The 21,048-nt window shown below is 34.6% G+C and overlaps 1 non-coding gene and 1 pseudogene across 1 annotated transcript; both read right to left on the bottom strand.

Moving 5' to 3' along the window:
- Positions 1–1,629: 1,629 nt before the first annotated feature.
- On the bottom strand, positions 1,630–2,711 carry LOC132693042 (cytochrome c oxidase assembly factor 8-like; annotated as a pseudogene).
- A 15,187-nt stretch (positions 2,712–17,898) lies between these two features.
- On the bottom strand, positions 17,899–18,003 carry LOC132693436 (U6 spliceosomal RNA). Its single transcript, XR_009616819.1, has one exon. It is a non-coding gene; the product is annotated as a U6 spliceosomal RNA (small nuclear RNA).
- Between the last annotated feature and the right edge of the window lie 3,045 nt (positions 18,004–21,048).

Genomic DNA, 21,048 nt, shown 5'->3' with positions numbered 1-21,048 from the left:
TAACTTGTTCTGTGAGTGTTCCATAAGAAAAGCAAACATTTCTAATAAATTTTATCTTGAAAATAAGCAATGTCTTATAATACAAGTAGTACGTGATGCTGAGCATCACATGACCACAGCTGAGCCAATGGTTCTTGACATTGGCTTTGATCTATAAGTGCTTTGGATTACAATCAAGCTTCTGGAATGAATTATGCTCACAAACCAAGGTTTTACTGTACTTTGTTCAATCAACCTGGTATGTAAGCACCCAGGCTTAACAGCTTTTTGTGTTTTAATTTTCCAATGAAGACTAAGTACCATGTATATATGAAAATATGCATGAAATTTTGTATGCTTTTCTCTGTTAATCTGTCTTCTGTCAGTTTATGTCAGGCCCAGTTGGAGACCCTAAGAGGGTAGAGAAAAAGTTCTTCCTCCCCTACAAAAATAGAAAGGTAAGTTCTTTTTGGAGTACAAGATATGGAACCCCAAAATGAAAAGTTGCACATATCCCTATGAAGCACTGTCCAGGCAGAGAATCTCCTATTGATGAAAATGGCTAGGGAGGTGAAAGATCCAAGCTTTTTAAACTTGTTTCCTTTAACCATTTGAATTGTACAACTCAGGTCCCTATTCTAATTCCAGGCTTACTACGCAAACATTAAATTCTAATTTGGTTTCCTGTGGGTATCAGAGGAACAAATCTTAGATTTAGTGAGTTTTTTATTGTCTGTACTAACCATGGCAAAATTGAACTGCAACCACACATTTAGCAATTTCTTTACAGATGCTGTACGTCATTAACTATTCCACCCTGGAAACTGAGAGGCTGAGAAACACATGCAATGATATGGTTAGAATTATATTTTAAATAGATTTATCAAGCTGCAGTGTGGAGCCTGGACTTAAGAAATCCAAGACTGGGATCATGCAGACAATTTAGAAGGGAATTACTGAGATTGTTCCAGCAGGAGATAATGAGGACCTGAATTAGGAGGCCGTAGAGATGTGGAGCCAAAATAGGAAACATTTCTCTGTACTGTTACTGGTACTGAGCATTATTTTCTAAATCTGCTTACTTGATAGGTGAGCAAAATCATTTCATTGTTAATTGGATTTCAATGTCTTTCATTACTAATGAAGATGAAAATTTATCACTGGATTAATTCTTGTGTTTCACTCCTGTTTAATTTTTAAAATGTAATTTTTCTTTCATAAAATGTTTTATACATAAAATGTACAAGAGATTCAAGCTGCCTAGAATTAAACAGTGGTAGTAGGGACATTTAACCACACAAAACCAAATAGCGTCAATTGAAATGCAAAGCAATCCTATTTTACTTTAATGTAATGCATTAATTTTGGTCTGACCTTCAGCTTTGATTTACACAAAGTTGCCTGGGAAACAGAATTTACTGATTCAGCATAGACCAAAAGATTTGCATTGTAAAAAAGAGTCCAAAAAATTAATTCCAAGTAATGGAGTAAGTTTATTCAGAATTCAATTACTTCCGAGGCTTAGGAAAATAATTTTTTTAATGAGGCTAGAAGAGCAATTCACAAGCAAATTCCATAGAAGTATTTTTCTCCCTGATGTTTATTTATTAAAAATAACCATGATAATAGCGACAAATTACTTTTATTTATTTACTTATTTATTTTTACACAGTGCTTGGGTTTTATTTGATATCATGTCTGTGACCCAGGACCAGCTTGGAATCCACAGTGGGGACAGAGTCACATGGCCCCCTGCTTACCAGGACTCCTCTTCCAGTCCACCCTGTGCTGACATAAGCCAAGGGGCCCCCATAAAAAAGGTGTAGGACTCAGTTCCCTAACAGGTTTTTAGAGCCCTTGTAAATGAACTCCCAAAATAGCTGCTTCTCCTGGAAACTTGGACATCGGTGGGTGGTTCAGGGTAGGCTTCTAAGTGCTGGTCTTCTTTTGTTTGGTGTAAGCTTGTTCCAAACCCTCTCCAGGGTCACTTTTCCCATGAAGAAGGTGATAGCAAAATTATACTTCTACCAGTCTCTTTTTCCTGTGAACTGGTATTGAGTTTGGAGGTCTCACTAGATTTCACTCCATTTTTTTGGTAAGAATACCTCACAGGTGCTGTACAACTCAGCACCTCCTCCTGCATCTGGCAGAGGCACACAGTGATGGCTGCTCCACTGTTATAATACATGTGCTTCTGAAAATTTTTACTTAAAAATTCCTTGTAAAAGTCAGCCATTTTTTCTGGTCAAATGTTGCATTTTGACCTGATCTGGCTCTCAGTTCCAGGCCTTTAACTTTCAGTCTTGAGCAAATAAATTCTTCTGTTTCCTTACAAAATGTCAAATTCTGGTTTTCCCAGAACTCTTGGTTCCATTCTTGTGTTTCTTGTCTTAATTCTCTTAGCTTTTGTTCCAACGGTGATTCGTTTTTGAAGACGTAATAGTGAATAGGTTGAAGGTTTGCAATGTTTACCCCAGGGGTCCTGTCCAATCATGGAAGGATTTTCTTGAAGGTCAGAATCCTGAGACCCAGCTTGGTGCCCATCCCTGCACTCCACCTTGGGCTCGGGGGGTGGGGGGGGGTGGGGGGGGTGGGGGGGTGGGGGGGTGGGTGGGAGGGGTGGGGAGTTGACAGCTGGGGCCAGGGAAGGCTCCCAGAGCTGAGGGAGAAGGGCCCTCCTTCCAGGGCCACAAGGCCACCCTGACTTGTCTGATCGGCTGCCTGTGGCCCATGGCAGTGATTTTTATTTGTTAAAAGAAAGTGAAATCATACACAATCCCATTACTGTAGCACGTCTTATTTTAATTTTTGCATTCTTTAGTTTTTATATCTGTGTAGTTACTCTGAGTTTGATGAACTCCATCCCTGTTAAATGCCTTTACTGTAGAGAAGCTACTGGGTGTTCTACAGCAATAATAACTAGACATAACTATTAGTATTTAATAGCTATTAGTACTATTGCAGTGGTGTACGGAACAATTTCTTTTCATGAACTGAAAGTTCTTACAACCAAAACTCAAATTTGAAAGTTGTACAAAAAGCATTTTAAATTCACTTTATAAATTATTTTGACCTCAGTCATTTCCTTTTCTTGGTTGTTCTCAAACAAATACCTGCTAGTATAAGAGTAATACATAAGCACTGTGAAAAGGATTCTAGATTCAGAACTGGGCTTTTATCTTAGCCCTGTAACTTATAAGTCACTCGATGTTTTTGAACTTTAGTTTTCTTTTTTGTAAATAAAACCATACATGATTCTTCTAAAGATTATATAGTGCTAACTCATAGATTATGCACTCTATGATTGTTAATTCTCATTCTACAAATTGTTTTTAAATATAATACTCCTTTATACTGGATTATGAGTTGACTTTATGGGTTTAGTCAAAAAGATCAATGCAGAAAACTCTTGCTTATTTGAGCTCTCCCGAGCACATGTGAGGGTGTCCTTTGATTGATGGCTCTGAACGATATCTGAAATACTTTACTTTTTTTACTCCCTAGCACTGCCTCCAACTCTTAAGAGTGCTTGACTAATGACAAGGTCTGAAAAACCAAACCAAACCAAAACAAAACAACCTAAGCCTTTTAATAAGCAATGAAGAATTTATGAAGTTATGAAACTTCTTTAAAACTATGAGTTAATTGCATCAAAAGTTTTAACCAGAGAAATTAGGCAAGAAAAAGTAATACAAGGCACCCAAATTGAAAAGGAAGAAGTAAAATCATCTCTGTTTGCAGATGATATGATCATATATGTGGAAAACTCTAAAGATTCTACAAAAAAAAAAACCCGTTAGAACTAATAAATTCTACAAAGTAGCAGGATACAATGTCAACACATAAAAATAAGACGCATTTCTATACATTAACAATGAACAATCTGAAAAGGAAATTATGCAAGCAATTTCATTTATAATAACACCAAAAAGAATAAAACACTTAGGAATCAACCAAGAACATGAAAGATTTGTACAGTGACAACTATAAAACATTGCCGAAAGAAATTAAGGAGACATAAATAAATGGAAACACATCCCATGTTCATGGATTGGAGGACTTATTTTGTTAAGATGTAAATACCACCCAAAGAAATCTACAGATTCAATGCAATCCCTATCAATATCCTAGCAATGTTTTTTGCAGAAATAGAAAAACCCATCCTAAAATTCATATCAAATCTCAAGGGATCCCCAGTAGCCAAAACAATCTTGAAAAAGGAGAACAAAGCTAGAGGACTCACATTTCTTGACTTCAACACTTATTATAAAGCAACAGTAATCCAAGCAGCATGGTACTGGCATAAAGACAGACATAATTATCAATGAAATAGAATTGATAGCCCAGAAATAAACCTTCTTATATATGGTTCACTGATTCTTGACAAGGGTACCAAGACCATTCAACGGAAGGACAATCTTTCCAACAAATGGTGTTGCTAAAACTGGATATCCGTATGCAAAAGAATGAAGTTGGACCCTTACTCAACCATATACAAAATGTAATTGAAAATGGATCAAAGATCTAAATGTAAAACTGAAAACTAAAAAACTTTCAGAAGAAAACAGGGCAAAAGCTTCACAGTATTAGATTTGGCAATGATTTCTTGGATATGACACCAAGATCACAAAACATAAAAAAAAAAGACAAATTGAACTTTGTAACATTTAAAAAAAATAATGCATCAAAAGACAATATTAACATAGTAAAAAGGGAACACACAGAATGGGAGAAAATATATAGCAATCATATCTGATAAAGGATTAATATCCAGACGACATTGAGAACTCCTGAAACTCAGTAAATAGCAAACCAAACAATGCAATGCAAAAATGAGTGAAGAATTTGAATAGACATCTCTCCAAGAAAGATTACAAATGGACAATAAGCATATGAAAAGATGCTCAACATAATCAATCATTAGGTAAATGCAAATCAAAACTATAATGAAATCCTATCTCATATCCATTATGATGGCTGTTAAGATTTGAAGAAATTAGAACCCTGGTACATTATTGGTAGAAGTCTAAAATGGGACAACTTCTGTGGAAACAGTATGATGGTTTCTCAAAAAGTTAAAAATAGAATTACTATATGATCCAGCAATTCAACTTCTATGTATATATCCAAAAGAATTGGAAGCAGAATCTCAGAGATATTTGTATACCCATGTATGATGCAGCATTATTCACAATAGCTAAAATGTGGAAGCAACCCATGTGTCCATCAACTGATAAATGGATAAGCAAAATGTTGTACACATATACAATGAAATATTATTCAGCCTTAAAAAGTAAGGAGATTTTGACACATGCTACAACATGGATTAACCTTGAGTACATTATACTAAATAAAATAGGCCAGTCACAAAAAGACAGTACTATATGATTTCACTGACATAAAATACTTAGAGTAGTCAAAGCCATTGTACAGAAAGTAGAATGGTGATTTCCAGCGGCTAGGGGAAGGGGCGAATGAAGAGTTTTGTTTTTGTTTGTTTGTTTGGTTTTGTTTGTTTGTTTTTGTTTTTAATGAGTATAGAGTTTCAGGTTTACAAAATAAAAAGAGTTATAGAGATAGATAGTGGTGATGGCTGCACAACAAACATTTTGAATGTATCTAATACCATTGAACTGTACATTTAATAATTATCAAGATGGTAAATTTTACATCATATGTATTTTACCACAATAAAAACAAATTGAAAAAAATTGAATAATATTTATCCCTAAAATTTCTCAAGGTCATCTCATTTGTGTCAATCCTTTATAGTTTTCCAGCATCATGCTTTGCCTAAAATACTGGGTATGACCTGAAGAAGCCTTGTAGGCATGTTCTTTGCTACCCATCTCATGGAGGGAAAGAGTAAAGAACATCGAACTCTATTTGCAAAACTAGGTTCTGGCAGCTTGAGATGGATTCTCTTCCCACTACTGCAGGAACCAGTAGAATTCCTAGTCCCTTATAAATATTGAGGAGTATCCAAATATGCCACCACAAAATACACCTCTTTGGCATATGGATTATTTTGAAGTAAAGGCCATTGAAAACTAGCAGATGCAGGAAAAGCCCTAAAAACAGGACACAAGTTTTATTATTGTAAAGGAAATTACATTTATAAAGGAAATTCTTTTTTTTTAAGTTTTTAATTCCAGTTGGTTAACATACCATGCTATATAAAGGAAATGTTTATTTCTAGAGATGTCCTCAATCTCTCCTACCAATAAGAGGAGGACCTTTAACAACTGGCCATTTGAGAAGGCACCAATTTTAATCTGCATAACAAATCTCATCCAACAATCCCTGTGTACCATACTTTTCTTAGTCACTTTCACATAACTGGCCTCCCCTTCTCAAATGCCCCAAACTCCTTTTTCTTGGGTGGTATTTAAACTCAAGTTCCAACCAGTCATTTGGGGTTTACCCATCACTGAGTACTCCCCTGTGTATATGCACAATGCACATGTTAATAACCTTGTTTTTCTCTTATCAATCTGTTTTTGATCAGTCTAATTTGCAGGACCATAGCTAGAAAAACTAAGATGGGTAGAAGAAAAGATTTTCCCTCACCTACAATATCCTCCTTTTCTTTCTGAGCACAAACCATGGATAAGCCCCTTCTCAATCTGAGTTAAATTCATGCTGATCCTATAACTGTGTCACTTTGTTTTTGATAAAGTTTAAGACAAAAATCATCTTAAGTTAAATGTTTGGTCCTAATATTTCTTTCTGTTTTCTTTGATTTGTCTGAGAAATCCACAAGTCAGGGATATATACATAAGTTTTCCTTTCAGGTAGAGCTTAACTATTTAATAAATCATTCTAAACTAGTATGCGGGCCTCTTCTCATTAATGGCTGTGATAGCTATAATAGCAGCAGGTTCTAATACATTTGACATATCTGCTTCCTTTAAAGTCTCCAACTTAATTCTCATTTTTGGTCTAAAAGGTACCTGAAGTTTTTAGTTCAACTGTCTGTCAGGGGCAGATGATACTATGAGTTTAAGGAGTCTGCCCATTGCCTTTTTGACTATTCCTCTCCAATGGGAAGTAAAAAATCTATTATTAGGTGACAACTGATTCAGGTATGAATCAACAATGGGTACTGAAACTATCCCATTGATAAAGAATAGGATATCTACATGGTCTCAAAGTTTCTAATCACAAATTACTAATTAATTACAGAAAGAAAAGTAATATGTTTATAATGAAGAAACTTGGCAAACGTCACCTTAACTGAGCAATCAAAGTTAACATTACCAGGTTGTCTGGGTGGCTCAGTCAGTTAAGTGTCTGACCTTGGCTCAGTCATGATCTCACAGTTTTTGGGTTCGAGCCCTGCATTGGGCTCTGTGTTGACAGCTCAGAGCCCAGAGCCTGCTTCATATTCTGTGTCTCCCTCTGTCTCTCTCTTCTCCTCTCTAGTTTGTGCTCTATCTCTCAAAAATAAATAAACAAACATTTAAAAAGTTAACATCATAAATAGTGGGAAAAGTCAACATCATGTGCCTTGTGATGTGAAATACTGGTAAGAACACAGGATCATATTCATAGTATTCCTGCCAAAAATGCATACCCTGAATCTAATCATTAGATGAACCGAAAGTGAGGATGTATAACTGGTCTATATACTCTTAAAAAAATATCAATATCATGAAAAACTAATGACTTATTAAAAAAACTTTAATATTTATGTACTTTTGAGAGAGAGAGAGAAAGAGAGAGAGAGAGAGAGAGAGAGAGAGAGTAGGAGAGGGGCAGAGAGAGATGGACACATAGAATCTGTAGCTGGCTCCAGGCTCTGAGCTGTCAGCACAAAGCCTGATGCGGGGCTCAGACCCACAACCTGTGAGATCATGACCTGAGCTGAAGTTGGACACTTAACTGACTGAGCCACCCAGGCTCCCTGACTAATGAATTATTTTAGGGTAAAGAAGAGACAAAAGAGACATAAACACTAAATGTAAAGTGTAATCCAGACTGGATTCTGCACCAGATTTTTTTTTTTTTTTTGCTATAAATGAAATAAGAACATAAGAACAACTGGTAAAATTTCAATTTAAATAATATTGTTCAAGGTTAAATGTCCTGATTTTGATCATTTTATTATGGTTATGTGAGTGAATTCCCTTGTTAGAAAATATAAACTGAAGCATTTAGGGGTTAAGGGGAATGATGTCTGAAACTTATTTCATTAGAAAAACTGTAATATATATATATATATATATATATATATATATATATATATATTTGAAGGCTATATGGCTTGTTTTTGCAACTATCTAGCTCTGTTGTAGCTGGAAAGCATTCATCAATAATATGAAAATGAATGTGTGACTGTTACAATAAAACTTTATTGTAAAAACAGGCAGTGAATGGAGTATGGAATATGGGCTGTAGTTCACTTATCTCTGCATTAGACTGTCATGTCCTTAACACTAAGGATAATGTGTTCTTATGTCTCTGTTTCTGTAGTGCCTAGATCAAGACCTAGCATTCAGCAGATCCGTAACAAATATTTGGTACATGAAGATTGTCCTGTCCTATCTTTGTGGTGAGTCTTTGATCTCACAGGTTGCATAACTTTGGCTTAATTACTTGCCACTTCTTTTCATGGCCTCAAGATATCAACTGTAAGTAGCTCTATGTACTTTGTAAACCTGCTCTGGAAATCAGAAGTAAGCTGCTGCTTCTTCTTCTTCTACTTTTTTTTTTTTCCAGTAAACTTTACATCCAATGTGGGGCTTGAACTCATAAACCTGAGATAAGAGTTACATACTCTACCCACTGAGCCAGCCAGCACCCCAGAAGTAAGAGCTTTGATACTATTCCATATGAGGTGCCAAGTTGACAGAAATTCCCATGAGGTCATTGGAAAGAGTATATTCTACATATTTGCTGGCAAACCTGTACGAGTTTAGTTGTAATCCTACTCTAGAGCAAGTGGTGTTGAGATTTTGTTTTGTTTTGTTTTTTGTTTTGCGATCTATGAGTCCCTGACCAGAACGAACTTGGTAACTTGGTTGAGAAAATAAAACACAGAAATGAAAAAATTATAGAACAATAGCAAATTCTTCCATATTCCTGACATTTCATTCTTCCTTGCTTCAGTCCTCATATATCACTGATCAATTAGAAGTTATCTCCTTTCCTCTTAATTACCATGGTACTCTATAGGTTGAATTATAATAATTTTTGTGCATATATTTTCTCTATTGGTCTTCCCACCAGGAATAGCCTGGCCAGCAAGACAAAAATATTCATCTCTGTATTGGGGTGGCTTTGCCTGAGTGATTTGTTTTTTATTTCCTTCCATAGCCAATCAATACTTTTTTCCCTTTTTTATGGATACATTCTTTCATTAGCTATGTTAATATATTCAATAAGTTACCTCAAATATTGCAGGCTTGACTTGGCAAGAATTCTGTCTTTCAGGTGACTTTGCCTATAAATGAATTACATGTAAGTACATAGTTTTATTCTTTGAAGACAATTTTATTTAACTCATATCCAAATTCTTTAGAGAACACCCCCAGTAGCATTCTGTACTGACAACTGCAGAAAGTAAATTAATGTTTTACTTATAGCTACACTGAGGTTGGTATCATATTCTGGACATCGATAACTATTCTGATTGTGTAAGATGGTGTTTTAGGAAATCTTTTGAGCATTGTTCTCCTTGTAATTACTTCACTTGAGCTTAGGTACCCTGCTGTTGTATTATTTCCATGTGCCTTCATTTGCATATTTCCATTGTGATAAACATCTGCATTGATCCTTATTTCCTTCCCTCCAGTCTCAGGAGATGAAGTGTTCCTCCCACTGCTCAACTCACAGCAATCTGGCTTCTGCTTATCCCCCACCTTCTTCACCCCATGACTGAGATTATCTGTACTGAAATAAATAATGCATTAAAAATGCCAAATTCAGACAATCCACTTCAATCTTTATCTTACTAAATCTCTCTTCTACTTCTGATTGTTGGACAAACAGGTCTCAAAGCTCCATCCTCTATGCTTTTAGCTTTCCTGACATTATTTATTCTGATTCTAATCACATATGCCTAAACAATTTTATTATTTTCATTCACAGGATCCTCCTCTTTTGCCTACAGGTCTTTAATCTTAGTTGTGTCTGAGGGTTCTTCCTATCTTCAGGCACTGTTTGTCTCTTTTTGTCTTATGTTGGGTGACCATTAATCTCTCTTCCCTTTTTTTTTTAAAGTTTATTTTGAGGGAGAAAAAGCATGAGTGGGGAAGGGGCAGAGAGAGAGGTAAGAGAGAGAATCTCAAGCAGGCTCTGTGCTACCAGTGCAGAGGCCAACGTGTGGCTTGAACTCATAAACTGTGAGATCATGACCTGAGCCAAAGTCAGCCACTCAACTGACTGAGCCACCCAGGCACCTCTCATATGCTGACTTCCAAATCTCTATCCCAATCTCGATACCTCCTTTCATACTTAGATAACTAACTAGTTACAAATTTCTATGTATTGGCAATGTTTTGGTATTTCACAACATGGAAATAAAGCATCACTTTTGTTGGCCAAACTTGAAATTTCTTAACAAGCTGTATTGATATTAGGTATAAATTTTTCATGTCATCACAGAAATCTCTTCCATATAATCTTTTCAATGTTTTCTATTTCATTAGATATATAAATTAAAAAGGGGAGAAAATTAAATACTTTCATAAATGTATGAGAAATTAAATAAATACATAACTACGGCTGGATATATGTTATCTCAAGTCTCTCATTTCAGTGTTCTTTTACTTAACACTGGGTCTCCAGATGTAACTATACTAGTTTTATATCAATGTCTTATCAGTTAAAATATTTTGTCCCTAACGGAAATCTTCCAACTGGCTTAAACAACAAAAAGATTATCTCACATATCTGTTATTCCTGAAGTAGGGTCAGCTCCAAGGTTAGTCTCTTCAGTAGCATGAAGACATAGGTTTACTCTATTTTCTAATATGCTTATGTCCCGTACATTATTATCAAGTACATTTATTCTGTGATTTTAAGGATGATTTAGTTTTAGGAATTTCAACAACATAATTCTATATATCCACAAATTAGTTCTGCCCATTAGGTCTAGACATAGTAACATTCAAAAAAAGAAGAGACACCATTTTGTCCTGTGGCTCTCTTGTAGAAATACAATTTCCTCAGAATCACTAGTAGACTGTATTTTACAATTCTTTGGCCACTGGATTAATTTGTTATTGCTGTCATAACAAATGGCCACAAACTTAGTAGCTTATAGCAACATTCATTTGTCATCTTATAGTTCTATAGGATAGAAATCTGGGTGGGCTCTACTGGGTTCTGTGTTTAGAAACTCACAAGGCTAATGTCCAGTTTGTAGAGGATGCTGGGCTTCTTTCTGGAAGAGTTGAGGAAAAACTCACTTCCAAGCTCATTCAGATTGTTCACAAAATCTAGTTCCCTGTGGTAATAAGACCAACATCCTCATTTCCTTGCTGGCTATTAGCTAAGGGGTGGATCTGAGTAATTTGGGGCTGTCTGCATTCCTCGTCAAGTGGTTCTCTTCTATCCTATTGTTTTGAATCTCTTTCTTTTTAAAAATTTTTTTAAATGTTTATTCATTTTTGAGAGAGAGAGAGAGAGAGAGAGCGAGCAGGGAAGGGGCAGAGAGAGAGGGAGACACAAATCTAAAAGCAGGCTCCAGGCTCTGAGCTGTCAGCACAGAGCCCGATGTGGGGCTTGAACTTGAGATCATGACCTGAACCAAAGTCTGACGCTCAACCAACTGAGCCACCCAGGTGCCCCATCTCTGACTTTTTTTGCTATCATCTGAAGAAACCCCTCTGCTTTTTAGAGCTGGTGTGATTAGATTTTAAGCTTGCCTAGATAATTTCTCTTTCTTAAGACTGTGCCAAAGAAGAGAACACAAGCATGAAAGTGACATCTCACCATGTTCATAGGCTTCAGGGATTAGGGTGAGAAATCTTTAAGGACTCATTTTAGAATTATGCCTACAATAGCCATAGTTGGGTCACAAACCCTTTCTGAATTAATCATTGTCAAAGGGAATGAATTACCATTGTTTACTCAGATAGTTTTCTGCGGTGGAATTGACATGTTGGGGAATAAACAATAATGTCCACTATGTACTCACATTATAATGTTTCTCTTGAGAAGTGCTAAAAGGGCTCATATATTCTCTCTAGTCTCCCTCTCTCTCTCGCTCTCTCTCTCCCTATATATATACATACATACACACATTTCTTACGAAGAACAGTATATCCTGTTATTACTCTATTTTCCTCCTTATTTATCACAGTGGGTAGTACACATTGGTTACAATATCAGTTAAACATTATTTTAAGGGAAGAGAAAAAAGACTTTTTGAAGTGAAGCCTAGCATTTAAGAACAAAAAGAACAGAATCTATCTTTCCTATCCTATCATGGTAACCGATCTTAGACAGCTGATTAACTTGTTGGGCTGATGGTTGGCAACAGTGTTATGGTTTCAAATTTGGAATTTCTTTCATGTCTTTATGTAAAACATGTAGTAGAATTTGGCAGATACTGCTGATATTTGTTCAGCGGTTATAGGGTAAGTCATCTTTGATGTCTGGGAACAACTTTCTATAAGAAATCATTGTCCACTTAGCATTACCATTGATGAGCTATTCATGGAATCATTAACTTTCAAGGATCTCCAGTATTGCTTCAAGAGGTCCTCTCTAGTAATTATCCAACTTCTTGTTCTCTTACTCCCTCAGGCCATTCACCACACTGCTTTGCCTGGTTTGTTGAAATATAAGGGCAATTTGGCTATATTTACTCTGTTAATATTTAGAGTAGCCCAGTGTAGCTAACAATGTAGATGTCATTTTCCCTACTCCTCTTTTCATATGTGATCCTCTAGAAGCTGTTTCTTTTGTCCATGATGATGACTTTCCTCTAAACAGGAGAACTTTTTCATTAGGCAAAAGTAGAGACATTTCCCTATTAGTCTCTTAAATAAGGATTTACCACAGTTGATTGTACCATCTGGTGGAAGTATACACTAGGTAATTAGGCAAGACTTCTCCAAGAACCTGAGCCAGGGTTGGGAGATTGTCCAGGTGAAGTGTACATTCTGTTTGTTTGGCTGATGTGCTGTCCTGTATGTCAAGATACAGTTCAAGAACTGATAAACTTTGTGAAATATAAATAATTCCAGAAAATGAAGTGATAGTGAAAACATTAGATAGATCTGGGACTTTTGCTCTAAATATGGTACTTTTAGCAAATAAAAGGTCAAGTGGCTACTAAATTGAATAGACCTTAGTCATTTTCTATTGTTACTGGATGAATTTATTCATTTTTAAGCATGAGGAGACAAGGTTCCTAACTGGATATAATGAGCTTAAGGCAAGCAGTGAAGTAAGAAACATTCACTAGCATCTGATTTTAAGCATTCAAAGTCAGTGGAATTATCAGTCCACTTTACTATATTATAGTGTTTTATTATGTATTAGTAATACTATAAAAATGTACATTTGATAGACATGAATGTTAAACATCCATAGGTTTTTGGTGTATTTCACTATAGAGATGGCTGTTCTCTCTGGGTTAAATTATTCATCCAATGCTAGAATTGTGCTTGCTATGTTCATAAATAAGGCCATAAAACATGGTATATTGGAAATATTATATTGTCAAGAACTTTTCTTTTTATTGTTATACAGGTTTCCTATTAAATTATTTACATGTAACTATTTATAAAAAGAAATTATTTTATTTGTGAATTAATACGAGGATGAATGACTTTATTAGCATAAATTGGTAAAATTGTGCCATCTAGTGCCCTTTTTGAAAAAACTTGTTTTTAAAAAAATTTTGTTTCCAGAATCTTAAATATTACAGATTAAAAAATGAGTCTAGAAATCATTTTCCAACTCCTACATATTACAAATAAAAATATGAGTGCAAAAATGAAAATAAAGTTAGGACACGTTACTGGAAGAGTGTACTCCAGGCACAGGAAAGAATTCTAGCAAATACCTAGGAATTGGTGTGGTCATTCCAAGGATTTCCTAAGATATGTTTACCACACCTATTATAACATTCTCTGTGAAGTGTGTGCATTAGTGGAGAGTAGGAATAAGAAGAATGACTAAAAGACCACTAGATAATGAGATTCTTGGTAGTTGGTGGCGAATGGGATGACAAGAACGGGGCCCGAAGATTCTTCTCTCCTTTACTTTTCCTATCTGATTATGTTGCCACCTCAGAATGTATCCCAAGAACTGGGGTAAGCAGAGTTGTGTGTGGGTTTGTGTGCTTGTGTTTTGATAAGAGGGGAAAAGAGGTGTCTGAGGTATATTAGAATAAACAGGGGGAAATGTGAGGGAGAAGGCAGAAAAATGAAAGATTATACTTTAATGTCCTAGTAGCTGAAATTAATTTGACAGAAAGTTTTGGAGTCACATTTATCCAGGTTTGGGTTTGTGTGAGTTTGGAATTACCGGATTACTTTTGGAGACTTAATTTTCATATGCTAAAAAAAAAAAAGTAGAGGAGGAAGCAAAGAAAGATAAATTCAGATATCTTATCAAATAGTTGTATAAAATGTGACATAATGAGTATCAGTTCCTTTTAACCACAAATATGTTAGGAAAAATGTCTTCAACTATCTACTGTATATGTGGAACATATGCATATCACTTGTGTTAGTTATTCAGCCAGTTCAATTAGGCTAAAGATTTATCTAGTAACCTTCCTTTAACTACTGATTATGCACCATCTTGTGGCTTCTATTATTTTCTTGACATTTTTGTATCTTGAATTGCCACTTATTAACGTTTTTAGGACTTGCACCAACTACTGTATCTATATCTATATCCATATCTATATCATCTATCTATGTATCTACAAAAAATGTGTTGTATACCTCTCAATATCTTGTTTATAACAAGGAATTAATAAATACTTGTTACCTTATTTACTGGGCTTTAGTAGAATTTTCCTTCACCCAGGTAAAGACATGTTACCAACAAATCCTTTATATTTCAACCATGAGAAGAAAGTATATTTCATCAAACACATTTGAAATTTCATAAACACTTGTGTATTTTAAGATCATAACCTTATTTTTTATTTTTAATCATGGTAAAAAAACACATAAAAGTTACCATCTTAACTATTTTTTAGTGTTAAGTAGTTTAAGTAATGAACTATTGTTCAGTATTAAGTGTATTCATGTTGTTGTGCAAGGTATCTCCAGAGCTTTTTCATCTTTCCAAATGGATCTCTGTATCCATTAAACAACTCCCCATTTCCTCCTTTACCAGTTCCTGGCAGCCACCATTCTTCTTTCTGTTTCTATGAATTTGACTACTTCAGATACCTCATATAAGTGGTATCATATAGTATTTGTCTTTTTGTGACTGTCTTATTTCACTCAGCATAATGTTCTCCAGTTTCATCCATGTCATAAGCATGTGACAGGGTTTCCTTCCTTTTTAAGGCTGATAATATTCAAGGTAATTATTTTTAGAGTATGAGATTTTAGTCAGAAGACTTAATTAATGAGAACTGCAAATCAATTTAATATGTTCTACATAACAGAAGAATATAGATACATATATTTAGTAAAACACTGTACAATGCTGAAACAGAATTCTAATAATGGAGAATCTTCTAAAACTATAATAAGCTCCTTTGGGACTATTATGCAAGACAGTAGGCTTTTTAAAATGCCATGTAAATATATTCTTAAATTTTTTATCAACAATTTATAAGCTGAGCCAGATGAGATTTGTACCTACCATGTAGTTTCCATTTTTAATGTACTGAATTTAAATGATGAGAAGTGTCAAATTTACTGATCTCTAATCTTTAAAAAGCACACATCACAGTTTAAAAGACTTTTCATTTTGTCTTCATTTTACTTTCTTTTTTTTTTTTTTTTTTTTTTTAACGTTTATTTATTTTTGAGACAGAGAGAGACAGAGCATGAACAGGGGAGGAGCAGAGAGAGAGGGAGACACAGAATCTGAAACAGGCTCCAGGCTCTGAGCTGTCAGCACAGAGCCCGATGCGGGGCTCGAACTCACGGACCGTGAGATCATGACCTGAGCCGAAGTCAGACGCTTAACCGACCGAGCCACCCAGGCGCCCCTTCATTTTACTTTCTTGAAGAAAAAGTTAAATACCTTACCATGTTACTCACACTTTTTTAAACAAAAGTATTGCATTTGTTATTTGTGTGCCTTATTTTCTCACCATTAAAAGCATATGATCAGTAAATTGTTAACTGGAACTATCCATTATAGGAGGACCCAACCCAGAGTAACCCATGATAAGGACAGGGAATGCAATCTAAGGATCAGGTTGCAGCATCTGTCTGGATCTCAAACCCAATTTCCAGAGTAACAACAGAAGAATGAGCAAGCAGTTGCCACTGCTTTTCAGGCAGGTGATTTATTATGCAGACTGATTTTGGACAAAGTTAGTAATAGAAACATGTTATCTGTCCCTTCCTGAGAAACTCCTCAGTATGCAAACTTCACTTAACCCATTTTTACATAACTTAATTTCCTTCATGACCCAACATTTTTGTGGTAAAACCTTTCCAACTGCCTCTCCACATCTTTCCCCATGATGGACCTCACAAGACCACATATGGCTCTGCCTCCAATTACTGTTTACCTCTTTTGGCATTGGATTTTTCTCATCAAGGTATCATTTGAATCAAGTGGGAAGATACATATTTCCCAAATGAGCCCAAATGGTATATGCATGTGTGTTGCAACCTTTACTGGAAATATGACCTGATTTACCTTTCACCATGTTCTTGCTTTACCTCATTCATGGCATTAAAACAATATAAACATTTCACAGTTCTGCCTGTTCCCCCCACCCCCTGTTTTGTCTCTTTCAACCAAAGTTTCACATATTAAATTTTATTAAATAATCCTGAAGCATTTCTCTTATTTTATAAACAATGAATAAATGTGATAATTATTTATTCCTTCCTTATTCTTCCCCTCCTTGGCCCACATTTTTTCCCCAACTTAGGTAATCTATTAATGCCCAAATATGCATCCTTTCATATTTACTCCATGCTTAATCATATACATAAATATACAAGCACATATACGTTTAACATGTACAGTGGTTTTGGGGGGCGGGGTAATTCTTGGTTTTAGAAAAATGATGTCTCACATTTGTCTGAATCTTGTTCTTAACAATACCTGATGGAAATCATGCCAACTAACTGCAATGACTTTAATTCAATCTTCAAAATGTCTGCATAGTATTTTATGGTGACATGATTCAGTCATTCCCTTCATTAATAGGTATTTCATTTTTTATTGTTGTTTACTTTTTACACAGTACAAAGTTTGTTTAAATATATGGATAAAAGTATGTATGTATATCATTTTATGATATAGTATTTAAGTTTTATGGGATATCTATGGCATATTCACAGATAGCTTTACAAAAAAGCAATAGTTCACATTTATCCATTATGAAATTATATTTTCTTGCATCTTCCCAGAAAATGTTTCATTGGTCTTTTAAATCTTTGTCATTATGATGACTAAAAAAAGTGGTATTTTACGTCATTCTGATATGCATTTCCTTTTAAATTTTGATATTGTCATATAAGGACTATCTTTTCTCTAAGTTTTTGTCTCTAGGGGTTAAGCTCTCCCTTGCCCATACATATAATTTTCTAGATTTTTACACATGAATTTTAATGTCCCATGTTTTACATTTACATCTTAAAAAATCTGGAAATTATTTTTATTTTTTTCTTCTAAGATTGTGTTTAAATTCAAGTTAGTTAACATATAGCGTGTAGTGTAGTATTGGTTTCAGCAGTAGTATTTAGTGATTCGTCACTTACATATAACACCCAGTGCTCATCACAATTAGTGTCCTTAATGGCCCCAAATATGGAATGCTTCATGGATTTGTATGCCATCCTAGCACAGGGGCCATTCAAATCTTCTCTATATTGTTCCAACTGGAAACTATTTTTTAAATGTGAAATATAGGGGTAAATTCTACTGTCGTTTAAATTGGGTAGTCATTTGTGTCAGCCGAATTTATTAAGGAGTTCATTTGTTTCTCACTTAAAATATATTTGTCTTATATTAAATGGGTACATATATTGGAAAAAATTTCTGGAATTTTTCTTTAGTTCTTTTGATCTATTTTCTATTTTTAGGCCAATAGCCTAATTGATATTTTTATGATATTGTCTTCCCATTTAACTTTGGTATCTTTCCATTGTTTACATCTTCTGTATTTAGGTTCTATGAGTTTCCCATTGCATAATTCTATGTATATAATTTTTTCATTATTGCAAATGATTTTTTTTACAATTTCCTTTTTAGTTACTTATTAGTATAGATTAAAAAATTACTGGTTTTTATATATTTAACTTGAACCCGGTTACTTTACTTATTTCTCTTATTAATTCTAGGGTAATTTTAATACATTTTCCTGTGTCATTTTGTTATCTGATCACAACAAAGGCAAAAATATATTTTCCAATTTAATACATTATTTACTTTGTTTTATTGTATTCATTATTAATGATTTTGATAGAAACATCTGTTTTTTAATTTCAATTGGAATAGTTCTAGTGTTTTGCTATTTAATATTTTCTGTTTCTAATTTTTTAAGTATTCTTTATTATATTAAAAAGATATCCTTCAATTTCCAATACATGAAGAATTTTTATTAGAATTGTCCTTTGATTTTGTCAAATGCCTTTTTTGCATCTATTGACATGAGCATATATTAATTTCGCTGATAATTTTGCACTGTAAGTGCAGAGCCCGACTTGGGCTCAAATTTATGAACTGTGAGATCATGATGTAAGCTGACATCAAGAGTCAGACGCTTAACCAACTGATCCACCCAGGTGTCCCATTTGCTATTATTTCACTAAAATTTTTACGTATATATTATAGAGATTACCTATATTATTCTTTTTTTGGTAGAATCTTGATCACCTTTTGATATTAAAGTTATACTGGTTTCATGAAAAGTTCATGAAAGTTCTCATGAAGTTCATAGAACTTCATGAGAAGTTCTATCTTTATCTATAATATGGAATATTTTAAGTAATATTGGAATTATCATTTTTTAGGTTACATGAGACTTAGCTATGATTTTCATCTGGTATTTATGCCTGCTTAAAAAAAATATTTGTTTGTTTGTTTATTTATTTATTTATTTTTGAGAGAGAGAGAGAGAGAGAGAGAAAAAGAGAGAGAGAGAGAGAGAGCGAACAGGGGAGAGCAGAGAGAGAGGGAGAGAAATAATCCCAAGCAGACTCTGCACTGTCTGCAGAGTCTGACGTGGGACTTGATCTCATGAACCATGATCGTGACCTGGCTGAAATCAAGAGTCTAATGCTTAACCTACTGAGCCACTCAGGTGTCCCGAATAATACTTTTTAAAAAGCAACAAAAACTATCAGCAAATGTGGTTGTCTGTGAAAACTTTTAGGAGATGAATACTTATGATAAACATGGTTCATTCTTTTTCTCAAGGAGTAGCCATTAATCCTTTGTTGTTTCATAACATTTAAAAATTTTGGTTCTCATTAAATTTAAAATACTAAGCTAGTATCAAAGCAATATTGCTTTTCTGGTGTTTCATTTTATATTTTACTATCCTTTTTAAAAAGTTCAACAAATATTAAAAATGTACTCTTTAAAATGTGCTATGTAGCCATGGAGGGTAGGGAGTTGTTTTTGTGGAAAGAGGACAGAGAAAGGGAAAGGGTGTTGAAGAAGGGTACAGATCATCTAAACAGAAAATCAACAAGGATATAATAATTGTAAATATTCATGCCCCCAACGTGGAAACGCCCAAATATATAAGTCAATTAATCACAAGAAAACCAGCCCTCAATGGGTACAAAAAGATCCAGATCATACTGTGCATATTTTTGGACAACAATGCTGTGAAACTCAAAATAACCACAAGAAAACATTTAGAGAGAACATGAATACTTGGAGACTAAAGAACATCCTATTAAAGAATGAATGAGTTAAACAGGAAATTAAAAAGTACATGGCAGCCAATGAAAATGATAACACCACAGCCCCAAACCTCTGGGATGCAGGAAACGTGGTCATAAGAGGGAAGTATATAGCAATCCAGGTCTTCCTAAAGAAGGAAGAAAGGTCTCAGATACACAACTTAACCTTACACCTTAAAAAGGTGGAAAAAGAACAGCAAATAAAACCCCAAAGCAGCAGAAATCAATGCTATTGAAATTAAAAAAAACGAACAAAAAAACAACCCCCCCCCCCCAAAAAAAAAAAAAAAAAAACCAAAAAAACAAACAGGAGAACAGATCAATGAAACCAAGAGCTGACTCTTTGAAAGAATTAACAAAATTTGATCTACCCAGCCAGTATGATCAAAAAGAAAAAGGAAAGGACCCAAATAAATAAAATCACTAATGAAAGAGGAGATACCACAACCAACACTGCAGAAAAACAAACAATAATAAGAGAATGTTATGAGCAATTATATGCCAACAAATCGGGCAATCTGGAAGAAATGGACAAATTCCTAGAAATATATAGACTACCAAAACTGAAACAGGAAGAAATAGAAAATTTGAACACACCCATAACCAGTATAGAAATAGAATTAGTAATCAAAAATCTCGCAACAAACAAGAGTCCAGGGCCGATGGCTTTCCAGGGAGAATTCTACCAAATATTTAAAGAAGAGTTGACACCTATTCTTTGGAAGCTGTTCCAAAAGATAGAAATGGAAGTAAAACTTCCAAACCCATTCTATGAGGCCGGCATTTACATTAATTACAAAACCAGACAAAGACCCCAATAAAAATTAAGAGAACAATAGACCAATTTCCCTGATAGAGATGGATGCAAATTCTCAACAAGATACTAGCAAACTGGATCTAACAATACATTAAAAGAATTATTCACCATGATCAAGTGGGATTTATTCCTGGGATGCAGGGCTGGTCCAATGTCAATGTGATACATCACAATAAGTATTTGACAAAATACAACATCCTTTCTGGATAAAAACCCTCAAGA

The sequence above is a fragment of the Panthera onca genome, chromosome B1, assembly GCF_046562875.1.
Source record: "Panthera onca isolate mPanOnc1 chromosome B1, mPanOnc1 haplotype 2, whole genome shotgun sequence".
Lineage (NCBI taxonomy): Eukaryota > Metazoa > Chordata > Mammalia > Carnivora > Felidae > Panthera > Panthera onca.
This window is presented reverse-complemented; position numbering and strand designations above follow the sequence as displayed.